General features: G+C 41.5%; 1 protein-coding gene across 1 annotated transcript in view; it reads left to right on the forward strand.

Annotated features, from left to right (window-relative positions):
• Positions 1-10364: 10364 nt before the first annotated feature.
• Positions 10365-14027, forward strand: part of NAALADL2 (N-acetylated alpha-linked acidic dipeptidase like 2) — a 907975-nt gene continuing 904312 nt past the window's right edge. The window contains exon 1 of the mRNA XM_045031272.1: positions 10365-10504. The gene's annotated coding sequence lies outside the window, so the exon portion shown is untranslated. The remainder of the gene's footprint in view (positions 10505-14027) is intronic.

The raw sequence follows: 14027 nt of genomic DNA on the forward strand, positions 1-14027 counted from the left end.
TCATTCTACTTAAAGCCTAGCCGCTAAAGTAGCAACCAGCTTAAAAGCCAGTTCAATCACTGTTAGCCTTCAAAGCTCTGTTGGCCACATGAAATAAAAATGTTAATATCCCGAGATAACACCAAAATGAAATGAGACTCAATGAAACTGCTAAATGACCCTCATCGCCATCTGATAACAGAAGCACTGAGATGATAGAAACTCCCCCCATGGTCTTTTTTGGCCCCCTTCTGCTTCTCCATATCCCAGCTCTTTTTGTAATTTCATTCTAGCCATCTGGAAACACAGTATGTCTCCAGTTACCAGCCATGTACTTCCCCCCTTTAGCCCACCATTTAACAAAAAATGAAGATTCTCTTTAAAACAGCCAGGACTTCCCCCTTGCAGTCTCAGCAATGGAAGCAATTTATTTATTCTGTTTGGTATTGCAGGGTTTGTGCTTCCCGAGCAAGCACTAGGAGATAACGTGGGACTCAAACTCCATGAATTCTCATCTAAATTGTAATCACACGAGTGTGTTTGAAATTACAAGGTTTAATAATATCTTGAATGCACTGCGCTGCATTAGGATGAGTGAGTCAGGCTGTCAACTGTTTGTTTGTTTTTAAAAAAAAACCAGATTAAATCAGCTAAGCTGCCATTTAATTGAGAGCAAAAATAAAATAAAAGATCAGTGAAGGGCCAAATTGAGATCTGATAGGAACAGATGCAATTCTAATGAAATTAATAGTGTTGCACCCACTTTTGCTACATTTGCGATTGTCCCCTAGATTATATATTAAGTGCTTATGCAGATTGTATTAACAATGTCAGTCCCAGAGTCTGCTTTTTTTTTTGTTGCATGGCTCATCCTGGAGTTAATGGGAGCCACATCCCCCAATCAAAGGTCAAACTTCACCCCAAGAATTTTATAACTATTTGTGTCAAAGTTCGTTTCATGTAAACGCTTATTACACAGGGATGAGGAGAGGCATAGAGCCTTGTAGCGGGGTAGTCATCCCACTGCCCGGAGGGGTTAAAAGCAGCCCTGGAGAGGTCTGTGGCTGGGGAAAGGCTGATTGGGGAAGCAGGCTGATTGGCCACACCCCAGTCAGGCCTCAGCTGACCCTATAAAAGGGCTGTGACTTGAGCCAGGAGCTTGAGAGAGAGACCTGGCTGCCCGGGAAGCTGAGGTGGGTACCTAGGGTGGAGCAGTGCTGGGGAAGGGCAGAGGGAGCTGGGGCGCTCCAGCCTAGCAAAGCCCCAGGCTGCAGGCCGAGTTAAGGGCCCACAAAGGTACTGGGGCTGCACAGGGCAGCCCAGATATAGGCAGAGGCAGCTGGTCCAACTAGTGGTAAGTGGTTTACAGACTGCAGTCTGTTCCAGTGAGCGGTGGCTAGATGATGACTGGCAGTAGCCACTGACCCAAGGTGGGGATAGGGGGTTGGGGTTCCCTTGGGAGGGGAGACCCAGAGAGAGGGGGTACTGTGGTGGGCAGAACCCCTGAGCAAAGGGCTCTGGGATCCAAGAGGGACCCAGGGCCAGCAGCAGGTGAGGCCAGCAGCTGGCAGAGGGCGCTCTGGAGATGGAAAAGAGCGAATTCCCTGAACAACCAGCAGGAGGTGCTGTGCCAGTGAGTCGTCACCCGCCACAAGCCTGGTTAGGGTTACCAACCCTCCAGAATTGGCCTGCAGTCTCCCGGAGTCGGCATCTATCTCCTGGTGACTATTGAAAGCAATCTGGGAGATTTTAATAGGCTATTTTAAGAAAATAACATTACTTCCTGTTGAGGAAAAAATCTCCTGGAATAGCTTCAGTCAGAATTGGCAATCCTAAGCCTGGTCCATGCTGACTCCCCTTAACTCCCTCTGAAATCTATAAGCCCGCTTTGCCATGGTTCTGTGATACTATTTACAACAGTGCACAGGAAATGTAACATGCCATTTTGATTTGGCAGCATTTTACACCCCTGTGAACTGTTGTAAATGATGGCACAAGAGGCTCATTGCACTAGGCCAGAGGTTCTCAACTGGGGGCGTGGGGCATGTCAAAGGTTCAGGGTGTGTGTGTGTCTCACGGCAAACCTTCTCATAATTCGGGGCGGGAGGAGGGCAAACACCAGATTGCAATGCCATTCACTCAAATTTGGTCCAGCTGCCCCTCCATTATGACATATGATGGGGCAGCCAGGCTACAATTGAGTGGCATTGTGCACCAGGTCACAATGCCACTCACTCAATTTTTTGGGGGTGGGGTGGGGCTTCCAAGTTTTAAAAAAAAACTAACCTAAGGTGGGGAGTGATTCAGAAAAGATTGAGAACCCCTGCACTAGGGGGGTCCTTGGGGAATACACCTAGTGCAGGGGGCTCCCAGAAATGGTGCAGCACTAGCTCTGTGCAGTTCAATGCCACCTCTGCAAGAGACCCGACTACATGGTGGGGGCAGAGGAGAAGTGGGGGATGTCACTGTTACAGATCTGCAGTAGGAGGGATTGTGGTGGGGGTAGCCCTGCACTCCAGCAAATCTGCACCCTTGAAAAGTCTCTTAAGTGTCTTGGAATCGGGGTGCAAGTTAGGGCAGCGTCAGTGTTCCTGGCAGTGTTTAACATGGGGAGATGCAAACTACCCCAGGTACAAAGTCATGGTAAACCAGGCTCGCTCTCAAGGTTCTGAACACCTTGCAGATGCAGATCTACCTAACTAGTTATTGTTTGCAAAGCACTTTGGTGACCTTGGATCAAAAGTACTATGGGAGTGCACAGTGTTATTGTTATGCACATTTGGTGCTCTAGCAAATAAATGATGCAGAGAGAAAAGCGGAACCAAGAACACGGCAAGCTTGTGATACAAAACACATTCGCACTCCCTGACTCACTACAGTAGGAGTGGTTCCACTGACATCAATGAGACTTACCATGTACTCACTCACTGCTGCCCAGAAATGGGTTCCCAGTCTGGCCCTACAACAATTATATTAGAATAAAATGTTCCGATTACATTTCTAATGATGCGTTGTAAGTGCTGTTCCATGTTATATACACAAGACTCTGCAGTGAGTTAAATTTAAATGCCCTTGATTCTGTTGATTTATGTGAGAACTGTAACACCATTTTATCAGTTTTTAGATTTAATTAGCTTGCTTCAGGGAACGGATTAACATTAGGAGTATAGCCCTGTTTGTGTGCACTCGGTATGGTTCAATAGGGGAGTTTGTGCCAAACAAATAAGCAGGCCCTGCCCAAAAGAGCTTACATTTTAATGGGACAAACAGAAATACACAGCACAGAATTCTATATGGTCATTACAGCTGGGATGAGATGAAGAGGATAAAATACTTTAATTGCTGTGCTTTTTGTTTAGACAGTCCACATGTCTCTAGGTTTCAAAGGTTTGTTGCAGAAGAAAAATTACTTCCCTGGATATTCTATAATTTTCTTTCCTCCTGCGTGTGGTTCATACTGTAACTTGCAGAAAGTTTTGCAAATCTGTCTCCTGTTGCTGTAACTTTCACTTGCCTTCCTTCCTTCAGAAATCTGTCTCATGATGGTTTTGCATCCAAGTTATGGCATTTTTCCACTACTGACTTTCCATGTGGTCATTTAATTCCTGTGGCTCATTTAATTAGATATCTCCATGAGGAGATACCATGGTGGGCACTGGCTCCAATGACTGCAGAATGAATTTGAAGGAAAAGTTTTGACTCATTAGGATAGTGATTGGCCTGTTTGTTTTTTAAAATATGACTTTGAAAAGAATTTACTGTGACTTTACCCACAAACAATTTTAGACTCAACCGGTCTTCCTAAAAATAAGATTTATTAAGGGGTTGTCAACACATCATGGCAAAGCAAACTAGAGGGGTGTGATTTGTAAAGGGCACCCATGTGTTGCTCTCTAACTGCCCCATGTAGACCCTGCTGATGTGCTCTAGCTCACAGTATTGCAGATCTATTTCAAATGGGTGTTGTAATAAAGGGACATGTCTCTAAAGATATTTAGATGCCTAACTCCCATTGATTTCAAATGCCCAAATACGTTAAAGACTGTCAAGCACTCATTAGAAAGACAACATGAAGGAGGCAATATCTTTTATTGGATCAACTTGTGTTTGTGAAAGAGACAAGCTTTTGAGCTTTCTATGGTAATAAAAGCCATATAAGTACATTTGATTGATAATCATACCAAACATCCTTCCTCCATAATCGCATCTCTTGATGTGCTGTTCCATGCTTTAACTACTAGATATGCTTCCTTTGCTAGTATAGTGTGTATTTTACTTTCAGAGGAATTCAGTGGAAGATTGTATCAGTGACACTGAATATACTGTAACAGCAGAACTGTGGAACAGCACATTTCTTGGCAGTGATTTTTTTTCTGGTTATTGAGGGGCAGTTGTTCTGTAAATATTTCCATTCTTCCTTTTGGTACAGCATGAGTAGGAGAGAGGGAAATAAGTCTTTTGAACGGCAAACATCTCTTTTAGACCTCAATCTGGCAATGAGCTCTATATGGGAGATTCCTGGAACAAAACTATTTAACCCTTTTTTAACCCTAATAAGCGCCTGATCCTAATCCTATCGAAGTCAGTTGTAAAAGCCCCATTATTTTTAATGGTGAAGGATCAGGCCATAAGAGAATTAAGAGAGAATAAAAGATACAGGGATACTGATTCTGATCTTTTATGCTTGCATAACTATGGAGTTATTCCTGATTTATGCCAGAGTGATTCCACTGTCTTCAGCGGAGTTACTCCCGATCTACACTGGTATATGTGAGATCTGAATCCGGCCCCATAACAGACTTGTTACCACAAATTCAGGTTTGTAAAGAAGGTTTTTATCTATGAATTCATTTATTTATAAAAGAAAGCATCAAATGATTCCAAAAATATATCCAAGACTGAAACCTTTGAGTTAAAATATCTCCTGAAAAACATCTCCATGCCCATCACCAACCCCCCCAAAACGTGAAAACTCTCTTATCTGAACTGATTACATAAAATGCCATCCTATTGAAGAATAAGAGAGTAACATTTAGTTTAACCACACATTATTTGGTACTTGACAAAATGATTGGTTATAGGACAATCATTAAAATCATAGGTTATAAGCTACTCTCCTCTGAAGTAAATTACACCTTGTAGGCTCTGCAGGTCCTCGTCTTTTAACACACCAAAGGGAGTCTGAAGTCATTGGGACTTGCTCGGCTCTCCCTAATTTTTGCCAGACCTCTTTTAAATAAAATGTTGCTACTATTAAAAAATAAAAACTACCCAAAGAACAACAAAACCCGGCACAGTTCTAAATTAAAGCAAAGCTTTGCTTCTGTTCGCATCACCTGGGTGAATTTTAAATGCTAATGCAATGCTTGATGAAATAAAAGCTGTTATGCAGGACACATTTGCAGCAAGTATTTATCATCTTGTTCAAAAACAATTGGAGGTCCAGTTATGTGAAGAAACTCCCTGTTGAGTTAAATGATAAGGACCCAAAACAGCCTGCAGCACTAAAGTCTGTAGTGCTTCTTTCCCACTCAGAACAAATTACCCATCCCGGTTTCAATTCTCAATGAGGGTGAATATAGATTGGTTTTTCTATTTAGTTCTAATGTTGGGTAAGCCACCCCACCTGTGCTCTGTGTACTTGCTGAGAGTGAGAGCCCTGAAAGATGTCAATTGGCCATTTCCAGTGCAGTATCTTCTCTTGTTTTAAATTTTTTTTTAGCCAGAGTGGATTAGCCAGCGTGGGTCAGATGTGGGTGGAGGAACTGAAACAGGAAATGTCACTGACAGCGGGAAATGTGTGTGTCTTGTGGTAAATGAGAATAAGAGGATCCTGGACTGTTCTTCTTCAGTGGAAAAGTGGCTTGGGTCATTGAATTATGGTTGTATTCTATTGCTAAAATGAAAGGAAATTAAAATGTGGATTAAGGGTAGCGGCTTCTCTCTCTCTCTAAATTCTCAAATATGTGATAAAACCCACCACTAAAGTGGTTAATCAAGTAAAATGGTACACAGTTGGTTTTCTTATTTTTGATCATTTGTAGTTATAATCTTTATTGTAAGCACTGATTCTCTTGTAAAACAATATGCAAATACATTAGTAGAGAACTGGATATTATGCACTCATTTAATCTGTTTGATGAGCCAATCAATGTGAATATTTTAGTAAACTGCATGTTCCAAGGAGGTTTGATACTGAACTTGCATGTGATCGGGAGTCCTGAGCCCTGATCTTATTTATATCAATGGCAAAACAACTATTGATGTCATTAGTGCACAAAGTTTATCAGTCAGTTCACCTACAGTTTACCAGCCTCCAGGATCTAAGGGAAACATATGGGTCTTTCTACATGTCTTGGTAGTGTTGCAGCTTGATAACTTCTTGTTTGAAACTGGTCACTGAGAGCAAAGGCAAAGATGACCAAAAATATCTCTTATATTATTATATCATAATATATTAAGTAACAGTAATACAATGGGCAGCCTTGATTAAGGACCCAATTCTGCAAACATGTACAAATGGGAGTAATGTTATGTGTGTGCTTTGTCCCATTGTTCACAGGATAGATACTTTAGGTCCTTGGAATTGTATTACTCTGAATATTGTGTCTTCAGGCTCCTTTTTTTTTTTCTTTTTTTTTAAATCTAAGAGGGAGCAGCAAACTTTTTTGGATTTTGTTTGGATCTCTTATTTTTCCCCATCCTTTTGTTTTATTGGCCTGAGATTTTTATTTATTTAAATAGCTTTAACTGAACTTTTCCACAAGCTTTATATTCAGGGCATCTCACTATGTGTACCATTACCATCTAACATGTCTACTTGTTGAATGTCCTGGAACTTTCATGCAATGCAGAAAATCACCAGAATGGTTTCTCCTGTCCATGGTATGCAAGTGTGAGCTTGTAACCTTTTATGAAACATTGTAAGTATAGTATAGATAGGCACTGAGGAGCTGTGCAGTAGTGTGACGTTTACTAAAGCGTAAAGGGCTGAGCATATCAATGCAGGAAGCATTTATAAAAGTAGTGGACTTTAAGAAGAGTTTTGAAAAAAGAAATGGTTTGCAATGAAATAAAAAGTTTTTAAAAATAAAGCTAAAATATGCCGTTTTTATGCCATATGGACTGATGTGTCCCAATGGTGCGTTTTAGGACTAAATTTACACTGGGACTAAACTAGAATAGCATGCCATTAGTGGAGTTACACTGGATTTACACCAGTAAAATTGGAGCCAATTTCTGAAATTCACTTCAATCCATACAATTTCTCTGCATCATTGCAGACTCCATCGAGTAGTTAAATGAGCATTTTAACATGGATTTTAAATTCATCCCATTTCCAGCAAATATATGTGTATATATAAATAGATCAATATAGCTATATTTTATTTAGTAAATAAGTATTTGCTGTCTAAAGTATAACAGGTATGCAATGTAATTGTCTTAATATCTTGCACTGCTGTTTGGTTGGTGATCCATCTCCAAGTGCAGTGAAACTCACCTACCATATAGGACTGATCCGACAACCTGCACCTCATGTGCAGAATGCAGCATGTGTGTGGAGCCCCATTGGCTTCAATGGGGATGTATGAGTATGGAGACCTGCCTATATAGAGAGACAGATCAGTATGTACTGAGTAGAAATGCATATTTTGAGGTTGGGGCCATAAACTGTAAACTCATCAGGGCACGGATGCTATCCACGTGTATGGTGCTGTATAAAATACTAACCAATAGCCCTAGCACATAATACTGTACATTTATTTAACCTTTTAATTCCTTATCTGCTCTTCTTATCAGTAGGCTTTCATTGGTAGATAACATTGACTTTAACAGTTTTCAGAGTAGCAGCTGTGTTAGTCTGTATCGGCAAAAAGAACAGGAGTACTTGTGGCACCTTAGAGACTGACATTTATTTGAGCATAAGCTTTCAGATGCATCTGAAGAAGTGGGCTGTAGCCCACAAAAGCTTATGCTCAAATAAATGTTAGTCTCTAAGGTGCCACAAGTGCTCCTGTTCTTATTGACTTTAATGGAATGTAGCATATTTTTCCAAGTTCATTATTTAAGAGGTCATTGCCAAGGTTGGTAGGTCTAAAACGGCCATTCTTGGCACCTGCCCTAACTGTCTGACTATTCATTTCATTAATGTCTTGCCAAATCATAGATTGGTTTGACAAAATACATACTTCAATTAATTCCTGCAGTGTAAAAAGCAGAGATTGTTCACACAGAGGTATTTCAGGCCTTTTCATCACATTTTGTTTCTTGGTTCTACAGCTGGGGTTTCTGCCATTTCACTTCTTCACAGATGTGCTTAAAAGCCTGATACTGCATTCCATGCACACCTAAAACTCCCATTGACTTCAGTGGGGTGGCTTGCTTTATTAAACAGTGCAGGATTAGAAAGGCCCTAATCCTGATATCAGATTTTTGCTTGAGGACCCCCTGCCTATACAGAGCCCCACTGAAGTCAGGAGGGTTCCCTGTGGGAACAGAGGTTTGCCCACATGAGGTCATTGTTACATCAGGGGCTAAGTATGTAAAGTGCATAAATTACTTCCTGCTTGCAAGGAGTGAAAAGTAGGATTTACCACAGATATGCTGAACTGTTTCTCAGCTACAACTCACACTAGTGCCTTTATCCCTAATAAAGCTCCAATAGAGATTACACACCAGTAATTAACAACACAAGCCATTAGATGTCACTCTTGCTCCACACAAATAGAGCAGATAAATCATTTACCAGGCTGTAAAAAACCAGCCAATCAACCAGCAAACCAAACAGGAACAAACACAAGCTTGTTGTTGTGGTTAATTGTTCAAAGTTAGTAGTTAGAAGCATCTAGAGGTTGCTTCCCTACAGTTTGGCCTGATTTAAAGTGGGGGAAAAAAATGTTGAGTTAAAGCACATGCCATAGGCTTTTAACCAGAAAATCTGGTAAATGCTTTTATAGGGCTTTTTACCAGAATCCCACTCGAGACTTTGTAATCCTTAGTGAGGAAACGTAAAATTTTCAGTATGTATTTTTTTTAGTTTTCATTTTCCTAAAATATGTGTTTATGATGTTTTTACAATGATTACTACAACTCGTTCTTTACTGGATGACCAGTAAAAGCATTTTAGCCAGCAGTGTGGCATGCAGAGTACACACTGTCCACTCTGCTTGAGCTAGGCTGTTCTGCATCATTGCTGGCCCATCTCAAGGCCTGTGAACCCACCCTAGTGTCATAAAGTGATCATGCGAGGGTTAACTGCGTTGAACTTGCTCGGAGTATTATGGGGTGGAGTCATGCTCCGCCCCTCCTTCTGTTTTGTATGTTGGCATTTTCCCCCCACTCTGTTCTGTTGCAGTTGACTAAAGCAGTAGTTCTCAGCCTGCAATACTGTGAGTAGAGAGTTTGTTTTTGTTGAACTGAGTGTTGAACTAATTAACTGCTTAAGCTTGTATTGTTGGGAGGCACTTTCCACCTTAAAGAAACAGGCCAGTTTAGCATAGACTTTAATACACCGGCAGGCAGTGACTGTAATTTGGCATTTGTGATCTCTTGCCAGTACAGTATCTCACAACAGAGGCCCCAGTCCAGCAAAGTCTTTAAGCACATGCATAACCTTAAACTGATTTCATTGTGACTTTAAGCCTATGCTTAAGGACTTGGCTGAATGGGGATGGATTAAAGCACATAAATGCTCTGCAGAATTGGGGCCATAATTTTGGTAGCTGGTGCTGTTTTTCATTTTAATCACCTCACATTTTTCCTCCCTCCAAAAGAGGCTTTCCTGGGAAGGGGCAGTATTACATTTCATTGTCCTGAATGCTGTTTTTAAATTTGCAAATGTAATCTCACCTGCAGCTGTCTTCTTCAGACCCTAGTTTCATGATTCTGGATGCTGAGGCATCACTTTTTTTTGTGTGAGAATCATCTCTGGAGACTGTGATCCTGAGTCACAAGCCAAAATGGTTTATTTTCCTTGCCAATGAACTCAGACATTTGCCTTTGGCTATACCTGAATACTGTGGGAAGCAGAATATATGTTTCTCTCATCCTGATAGAATCTGGCAGGTACCATGTAAGAATGACTGGGGGGAGGATGGGTCATTAGAACAGTAACATACAGAGTTTTTTAGGTAGCCAAACAAGTGTTGTCTTTTTAATCTGAGTAATAAAGTTTTAGACGTTGAGCGACACTGCATCACATGTGTTGTTGCTACAGGTAGAGAAGTAGAAGAAGGGATATAGATGCTAAATGATATGGGACCTCAGATACAACTTGGACAGAGAATTCCAGAAAGGGCTCTTTGTGACTACATAATGAAATGTGATGCTCAGTATTGGCAGTGTGGCCTGACTCATAGATTCTAGGGCCAAAAGGGACCATTGGGTCCATCTAGTCTGACCTCCTGAGTTACACAGGCCGTAGAACAAAACAATTCCTAGAGCATCCGTTTTATAAAAAGCTAGGGATAGAGCACTGGACTGGGACTCGAAAAAAGATCCAGACTTTGCTACTGGCCTGCAGAAGGTAAGGGCAGAGGCTTCGGGTGGGGCAAAGTTGTACAGGATCTTGAAGGTAAGGATGTTGAACTTGAGGTTGAAGGTGAGAAGAAGCAAGTGAAGAGATGCAAAGTGAGGATTGACACGGGTTGGATCACAGAACCCCCCACCCCTTTGGGAACCGCCACCTGATGTGCTGAGACTACCCCTGAGCCCGTTTTCCCTGGCAGCTTGGGACTTCAGTGCCCTGCCTGGTTTGAGTCAGACACGCTAGCCTGCTACAAACACAGACCCAGGTCTGACCCATGCCCCCAGAAGCTGCAGGCTTAACTGAAAACAGCTTAAGAAGTGTTCCTGTCTCCAACACTCAGCTGCCCAGCTCCCAATGGGGTCCAAACCCTGAATAAATCAGTTTTACCCTGTATTAAGCTTATACAGGATAAACTCATAAATTGTTTGCCCTCTATAACACTGATAGAGAGATGCACAGCTGTTTGCCCCCTCCCCCCCCCCAGCTATTAATACATACTCTGGGTTAATTAATAAGTAAAAAGTGATTTTATTACAAAAAGTAGGATTTAAGTGGTGCCAAGTAATACCAGACAGCATAAAGTGAATTACCAAGCAAAATAAAATAAAACACGCAAGTCTAAATCTAATGCAGTAAGAAAGTGATTACTGATGAAATCTCATTCTCATAGATGTTCCAGTAAGTTTCTTTTACAGACTAGCCTCTTTCTAGTCTGGGTCCAGCAATCACTCACACCCCTGTGGTTACTGTCCTGTGTTCCAGTTTCTCTCAGGTATCCTTTGGGGTGGAGAGGCTTTCTCTTGAGCCAGCTGAAGACCAAATGGAAGGGTCTCCTAGGGGCTTAAATAGAGTTTCTCTTGTGGGTGGAGACCCCTTCCTCTCTCCTATGCAGAATCCAGGTGCAAGATAGAGTTTTGGAGTCACATGGGCAAGTCACATGTCCATGCATGACTCAGAACTTTACAGGTGGCAGCCATTGCTCCCATGCTACCTTGAAAGTCCCCACGTAGACTTCTTATGTGGATTGGAGTCTTCCAAGGTTCCATTGTCTGTTAAGTGTTTCTTGACTGGGCACTTAACTTGCAAATTCCTTTCTTAAGAAGCTGCCCAAATGCCCTACTAAGGCTATTTAAAATCAAACCATTACACAGCCAATATTCATAACTTTGAATATAAAAATGATACATGCATACAAATTGGATGAATATATTCAGTAGATCATAACCTTTGCAAAGATATGTTACATGGCATACGTAACATAAAACATATTCCAGTTATGTCATATATACATTCATAAAGCATTATGGGATGCAATGTCACAGGGATATCCAATGGCAGGCTGAGGGGAGGCAGGATGACTTAGCAGAAGGCTAGAGAAGAGATGTTTGTAGTAGTCAAGGTAAAAAAAAAAAAAGACCAAATCATAGGCAAGGATTTTAGTGAGAGAAGAGGACAGATTTTAAGGAAATACTGTATTGAATTATTACTGTTAAAGCAGCAAGGGACAGATTAATGGCCCATGGGACTATGCACATGAGTAAAGTTATTAATGTATTTAAATGCTTGTAGGTTTGGGCTCCCTAGCGGTAATGCTTTGCGGTGGCTCTTTCAATGTCCTGTCCACAAAATGCAGGACTTTGAGGAGAAAGGCAGGTTACAATGCCATCACATTGTTTTTCTTCCGGGTACCTTTCCTACTTCTTCCTTCCTGTTGGGGAAAAACTGCTTTTTTTGACTAATTTTGTAAATTAGCTTCTCCCTCTCTTCTGCTCCTCAGCGTGACTAACTGTGTTGCTGCTCTCTGGACTATTCTGAAATCGCTTTTGTAGCTGTTCCCGTCTTCTCAGACATTGCAATTGCAATACTCGAAGAGCAGAAGCTACTTTCCTGAGACGGGTTGAAATTCAGAACTGCTCTGCTCTTATACAAGTCAGAGGTGTGGAGGTTTTGGTGGTAGCACTTTTATCCTCTGGTCGAGAAAACAATTTCCTACCTTTTTGTTTTTCAATAGGGATGTGGATGTCATAACTACCCTTCTAGGAAAGGCTTCCTGATCCCCATTCCCTTCTCTTGGTGTAAACAATAGTCCCTTAAATCTGACTTTTAGGCAGTGAAATTTAACAGATTGTTTCTCCACCTTTGGTAAGGGCTGCTGAGTTCTGAAGCCTCTACATTAGAAACATGGAATCTTAGACAAATTGCAGCTTTAGGACAGAAGGAATAGTAAAATGCTCCCAGTCAGAATGAAATCATTAATTGCCTTGAGGAAGCTCCTTTTTCACAAGTGGGCAGTATTATAATGTGAGTGGATTCAAGATCAAAGTTTATCTACTGATGTTAAGGGGGTTCAAAAATCCATCAAATTACTGCACGTCACACAATTATAACTTTATACATAATCCATGATGTGCATTGGGAAACTGTCCTCTGTTGCTGTGGAATTAATTAATTAGTATTGATACATGCTCAATTTAAGAGATTGCAGAATACCGTTTCTCATTGTTTAACCTACACATTCATATATAATTGTGAAGAAAACTCAGGAATCTAGGATTACTGGCTAAACATCCACCTCATCCCACCCACTTCCAAATGGCTGATCCTTAGTGGTTCCCTAAATTACTTACTCTACATATACACCACAAAACGATATCTTCTGTACATGCATATAAATTTATATGTCCTCAATTATCTGTAGGGCTTCTGCACTACTCACATTTCTAGTTTAGTATCACTTATTTGATAGACGTATAGGAACTAAAGATGCCTTTCATGAACCTGGCCCATGAGGCTGGGAAAAATCCTTCTCCAGTCAGAGCACAAGCAGACATGCTAGTTGGGCAAGGAAAGGAGTCAGGCATCCTGGTTGCAGCGCAAGGAGGCTGAGAGTGGACTGAGTGGGGAAAAATGTATGCAGTGTAGTTGTAGCTCTGTCTATCACAGGATAGTAGAGAGACAAGTTGGGGTGGTAATATCTTTTATTGGACCAACTTCTGTGGGTGAGAGAGACAAGCTTTCAAGCTGGAAAAAGGCATAACAGCATGGAGCTGCCAGTCAGATGGGACATGACTGGAGGTCTGATGGGGAATGGGACAAAGAGAACTGAGCTGCTGCAATAGGATACGAACAGGAAAGCGGTGGAGCACAGCAATAGGACAGAGCCATCAGTCAGAGGAGAGGGGATGAAAGGAGGGACTAAGCAGAGCAATAGGACTGAGATGCCTGCACACTATCAGCATGTGATGCAGGTACAAGCAAATGGGCCAAGTGTAGATGCTTTCCAGATTTATCAGGTTATTCTCCACTGGCTTGAAGTGGAACCTGGAATAAAACCTATTTGCAGACACAGCCAAAATGAGTGCTCCACATCAACAACAGCCTAAACTAGGGCTGGTCTGTATTTCGGCATAGCTTTCAAACCAGATGGATGCTGTCTGTAATATTGTTTGGGTATTAGAATTTTCACTTACTTTTGAAATAAATGATTATATAGCCTCAGCTGAGACTCATAGCTTCAGAC

Source organism: Mauremys mutica, chromosome 9 (assembly GCF_020497125.1).
Source record: "Mauremys mutica isolate MM-2020 ecotype Southern chromosome 9, ASM2049712v1, whole genome shotgun sequence".
NCBI classification, from domain to species: domain Eukaryota; kingdom Metazoa; phylum Chordata; order Testudines; family Geoemydidae; genus Mauremys; species Mauremys mutica.